The sequence below is a fragment of the Capricornis sumatraensis genome, chromosome 1 (assembly GCF_032405125.1).
Source record: "Capricornis sumatraensis isolate serow.1 chromosome 1, serow.2, whole genome shotgun sequence".
NCBI lineage: Eukaryota > Metazoa > Chordata > Mammalia > Artiodactyla > Bovidae > Capricornis > Capricornis sumatraensis.
The window spans coordinates 58,583,034-58,589,033 of record NC_091069.1 but is presented as its reverse complement, the minus strand read 5'-3'; positions in this window follow the sequence as shown (position 1 = coordinate 58,589,033).

The following is a 6,000-nucleotide window of genomic DNA, read 5'->3' as shown; positions in this document are numbered from 1 at the left end:
AGCTACATATATTTTTTAAATCAACATTTTCAATATATATATATATATATAATACATAAATATTTTCAATATACATATATTTTCAAAACCAATAGCTACATGGTATTTATAGTACATGATTAAAATAATATTATCTCCACTAGAAATTTGACAACCTGATCTTTTCAAAGAAAAAGCATACATTTGTAGCAAAACAATTAACAGAAAGTTTCTCTTCATCTTCCTTGGCAGAGATTCATCCATAGTCAGTATAATGGAAAATTCTAAGACTTGTGACTCTTTTCAACATGAACTTCAGGATTACATCAGAAAGCAGAGAGCCAGAGGATTAAAGCCAGAGGTTTGCTTTAGAAGGGGGACAGAAGACTCTGCATACAGAGAAAGTGACCACACAGCACCCAGACCTCCAGTTCTGGAGCAGGGCTTCCCCTTCAGGCAGCCCCACAGGTCCTGTGGTTCCTACAAAAGGCCAAAAACAGTGGAGAGCCACTCGTCCCCACTGTCCAATAGTCATCACTTGAGACAAAGACTGGAACCTGTAAGTCACTGTCAGAAAAAACACGACCATTTTTTCAATAACTGGTGGTTTCCAAGGCCTCCTGTACAAGGAATGACCACTGGTCCCCACGCCACACAACACAAAGATGAGGCTAGCTGCATCTCAGAGTACCTCACCAGCATCCATCAAGACAGAGATCAAAACAAAGGCTGGAAGAGAAGATCCAGGGAAAAGGAAGGAGGACACGGTGGCGAGGAGCAGGCAGAGTGGAAGAGGAAGAACCACGAGGACGGAGATTGCAAAGAGAACAGGAGGAAGGCCAAGGTGGAGCCAGGCAGCACAGAGAAGTCCAAACACAGAAAGAAGAGCACCCATGACTGGGACATCAGGAAGGAGAGGAGACGGTCCAGTAGAGAGAAGAAGCATCCTGGCAAACACAGCGCCCAAGAGTGGGACTTGTGGGATGAAGCTATCCTTGGCGGTTGTTACTGATGCTGGGGATTTGGGCCCTGGATATTAAATGATTTGGATCCATTGGAAAGACTGGATTACATGGCATTGAAGCAATTCATTGGCCATACTGTTAGAGGAGACACTAACTGAAACACCCATCCCTGGTCAGGCAAGATAGCAGTCACTTACGTGAGCTATTTTATAACAGGAGGTCCCAGTAAGAAACCTGGAACTAACAAGCTACCACCAACCGGAAGAACTCGGGAAAGGTCAGAGGACAGAGGAGACTCCAGTCCATGTATTTTACCATCCTCCCTCCAGAGGATCCTTCTCTCTGGATTCCATCTTGGCTGAGTGAACCACATGCTACCAGGAAGTCCCCTGAGGAAGTGATTGGCCAGAGACAATTCAGAAACTCATCCCATCACCGCAGAAGCCCGAGACTGTGAAGCATGTGGCAGAGCAGTCCTCCTGGGTTTCCTGACCTTCCTGCTCACCAGCCAGGTGCCCCTTCCCAATAAAGTCTCTTGCTTTGTCAGCTCAGACAATTTATTTCTGAGTGTTATTCAAGAGCCCAACCTCAGGCCCTAGAAGAAGTCCCATTCCTGCAACAACACTTCAAAGAACATAAAATTAGATCCCCACCTCTGACTCTGTTCAAATATATCAAATATAAAACCCGGTTGGTTTCAAGATATAGATGTAAGCCAGCAAGATGATACCATCCATGCTGCTGTGTCCCTTTCTCAAAGCTGAGACCCAGCGAGGCACCTGAGTCAGCAGGGTCTACATCTGGGAGTCTCCACATGGCAGACCTGATTGGCTGAAAGTTGGATCGATCTCAGGCACCTCTGTTTTCTTGTGGATCTATCTCATCAAACAACATAATGAAGATGTTTTAGAGTACAAAAGAAGTGGGTTGGAATAAACTTTTGAAAGACTGGTATACTATGTTAAGAATATAGATTTGAAGAAATCAATGCTGAAGGATGTACTCCTTATATCAACTTTAAGTTTCTAATCAAAATATTTATTCTTTAGTGATCAGGGTGCTAGAACTAACTAATCCTAGTCTATCATTAAAAGTAAAAAAGGATCCAAATACCATTTTCTTCCAGAGAAGGAAGTAAAAGTGAATCCTCTTGCCAGAGTTTCTTCTGACTTCATTTCCTTAAGCGTGAAAGATTATCATTTGGGTCACTGGTTTGTTGTTGTTGTTTTTAACAGATCAATCTTTTTTTAAAATTTTTATTTATTTGTGTCAACTACAAATTGACACTTGTCATGGGCACTTGCCATCTACCTCTATAAGAAGTAAATCCTGTTTTGCTGCAGCTGCTGACCTTGAATACTCTCTGAAAGGAGTTCAGAGTGGAGAGCAGAAATGAGGCACTCTGTGCTGGTGTAGGGGTGGGGAAACTACCAGGATAGGTCTTCAGATAGTTAGATATTATCAGGAGCCGAATCTTGCATTTTTCCATATCTAGAAAAGTACTTAAATCCTTCATGGTGATGATTGTTTCTCTTGACTAGCAAAAGCTTCATGAGACTAGTGGAAACATTCTGGAAAAATATGTGCTTGATTGCATGTATTCCCCCTTCAGCAAAAATCATATATACACTCACCTTTTCCTCCTGCCTCTTTGGAGCAGTTTCTCAGAGCTATCCGAGATGCTGTCTCCCGGGCTGCAATCCTCATTTTGCCCCAAATAAAACTTAACCTGCAACTCTGACATTGTGCATTTTTAAAGTCGACATTTGGCTGCACCTGGTCTTAGTTGCACCACTTGGGATCTCTGATCTTTGTTGTGGCATGTGGGGTCTTTAGTTGTATCCAAGAACTCTTAGTTGTGGCAGGTGGGATCTAGTTCCAAATCAGGGATCAAACCCAGGCCCCTTGCATTGGGAGCAAGGAGTCTTAGCCACTGGACCACCAGGGAAGTCCTTACCTTTGAAACAACAACAATAAAAAATACTTTTAAAGGTAAGAAACAGATTGGGGAAAAAACTATGTGCAACACTATTACTATCTCTTGTGCCCGTATCAAATAACTGCCTCTTAGCTCCAAGCATCTTTGCTCTTTGAAAACTGACCCTTTGCCAGCTGTCTTGTTAGTCTCTGCCAGTAGAAGGCGCTGGAGGGACACCATAAACTGGGAGCTGGAGGGACTTTTCCCAGCTTTGCATTTTTCGTGGTAGCAACTCCCTGACTTTGTGTGTGTGATCTAGCGGCAGCCCATGCACCCTGATATATTTCTTTGTTACTGAAAGACTGTGGGCATTTATGTTCTTTCTGCAGAGGTCTGAACCTGGGTCACAGGAGCCCCTCTTCAGTTTTTCAGTCCCTCCTACCTTCTTCCTCCCTCAGGGAGCAAGGGTGGGCAAACTTAAGCCTGCAGGTTAAATCCAGCCCTCTCGTATTTGCACACCCCTCCGTCTAAGGACGATTTTCACATTTGAACCCCAAAGTAGCAGAATGTTATCCCAAAGCAGTGGACCCTATTCTTCTCATTAAAGAACTTTATTAGCAAAGCTTGTACTCAGTTATTACAAAGATGGTGGAAATTTGTTTTCTGTGTTGTTTTATAAGCAGCTACGTAATATCCTTGACTGTGCCTCTTCCTCCACAAAGCCTAAACTAAACTGAAACTTGCCTGTCCCTGCCTCGGTTTTTTTATACCTCTTTTAGTTGTGCTTAGTCACTCAGCTGTGTCCAACTCTTTGCGACCCCAGGGACTAACCCACCAGGCTCCTCTGTCCATGGGGATCTCCAGGCAAGAATACTGGAGTGGTTGCCATACCCTCCTCCAGGGGATCTTCTCAACCCAGGGATCGAACCCAGTGAGAATTCTTGTTAACCACCTCTTATTAGTTAAAAATTCTTTATATCTAATTTTCTCTATTCAAATTAGTGGTACGGTTTGTCTCTTGATTTGGCCCTGAATGATATAACCCTAAAAGACAAATATCTTCTACCATTTTATTTTTTAAAAAATATGTAAAAACCTAATAGGAAAATCAGCATTTATCTATTCACTTAGTGAAAAAAATATTGAATTCTTGTCGTTGTTCTAGGCCTTAAGATAAAGCAGAGGATGAAATACAAGTGAAATACAAAGAAGAAAAGTGAGAAGGAAGCCTCTGCTGATGTATAAAACAGAGCTCATTTCTGGGATGGGGTCATGATGAGCAGGTAGATCACCTGGAAGTGGATCTGTATGCACCCTTGAGAGTCTTGCAGGCTGTGGGAGCATCCATTTTTTGTTGTTTGGTGAGTGAAAGTCGTTCAGTCCCGTCCAACTCTGCGACCCCGTGGACTATATCCATGGAATTCTCCAGGCCAGAATACTGCAGTGGGTAGCCTTTCCCTTCTCCAGGGGATATTCTCAATCCAGGGACCTTACCCAGATCTCCCTCGTTGCAGGCAGATTCTTTACCAGCTGAGCCACAGGGGAAACTCAAGAATACTGGAGTGGGTAGCCTACCCCTTCTCCAGCGGATCTTCCTGACCCAGGAATGGAACCTGGGTCTCCTGCATTGTGGGTGGATTCTTTACCAGCTGAGCTATCAGGGAAGTACATCTGGTATCCTTCATTCCCAACTGCTTAAAACCAGTAGGCTTCCCACGTGGCACAGTGGTAAAGAATCCAACTGCCAATGCAGGAGACTCAAGAGATACGGGTTTGAACCTTGGGTCAGGAAAATCCACTAGAGAAGGGAATGGCAACCCTCTCCAGTATTCTTGCCTGGAGAATCCCATGGACAGAGGAGCCTGTCGGACCACAGTCCATAAGGTCACAAAGAGACATGACTGAGCGCACATGCACAGCACACACAAATGCCAGTACCCCAAACACTTCTCCCTACCCGAAACACTGAGATGATCATAGGCCCCTTGTGTCTACAGAACATGCCCCCTCCCGGAGGTTTCCGTTCCCTCCGAGAATGCCTGACTTAGCCTCCGAGTTCAGTTGAACAAGCAATTAAAAATTAAGTCCCTGATTTCCTTTGTCCCTGAAGACAACCTGGTGAGACATGTAAGGTTGTTTTGTTTTGTTTTTTTTAATAAGTTGAATATATTTTAACAGTTTTGTTGTGCTGTAACTGACATATACATATTTAAATTGTACAATTTGATGTCTTTTAAAATATTTAGTTACTTATTTGACTGCATCACGTCTTAGTTGTGTCACTCGGGACCTTCCTCTGCAGCATATGGTCTCTCATGCTGTAGTGTGTAGGCTTAGCTGCATTGCTCCACAGCACGTGGGTTCTTCGTTCCCCGACCAGGGATCAAACACAGGTCTCCTGCATTGCAAGGCGGATTCTTAACCAGTGGGCCACCAGGTAAATCCCCAAGGCTGGTATCTCAACCTCCACTTATCAGAGGAGGAAATCAAGACCTCATGGGGTGGAAGATCCTAGTATTGATTCCAACCTAGGTTTTCTGAGACCCGACCCAGTGCTCTTCCCACCCTTGCTTCCAAATGCTACCTTAAGGGATGCACGAATACAGCCTCAAACTACATTAAGTGACACAGGGAGAAGGTGGTTCACTGTTGAGTTCTCGTCCTCTCTTTTTGCTCAGCAAGGAGAAAGGCTCTGTTCAGTGCTGGTGTGTCTTTACACCCCTCTCCAGGACTGTTAACCTCCCCTGCCGACTTCAGCTTTTGTTTGCATGGTATATGCAGCAGTTACCTTCCATTTATGGCCCTTGTTAGTAGAATTTTTTTTTAATAAATTTAAGAAATAGTCACAGATATAGAAAACAATGTTATGGTTACCAGTGCGGAAAGCAGGGCGGGATAAACTGGGAGACTGGGATTGACATATACAAACTACTATATATCAGTTCAGTTCAGTCACTCAGCCGTGTCCGACTCTTTGCGACCCCATGAATCGCAGCACGCCAGGCCTCCCTGCCCATCACCAACTCCCGGAGTTTACTTATAAATAGATACTAATAAGAAACTACTGTACTGCACAGGGAACTCGTCCCAATACTTTGAAATGACCTATATGGAAAAAGAATCTAAAAAAGAGTGGAT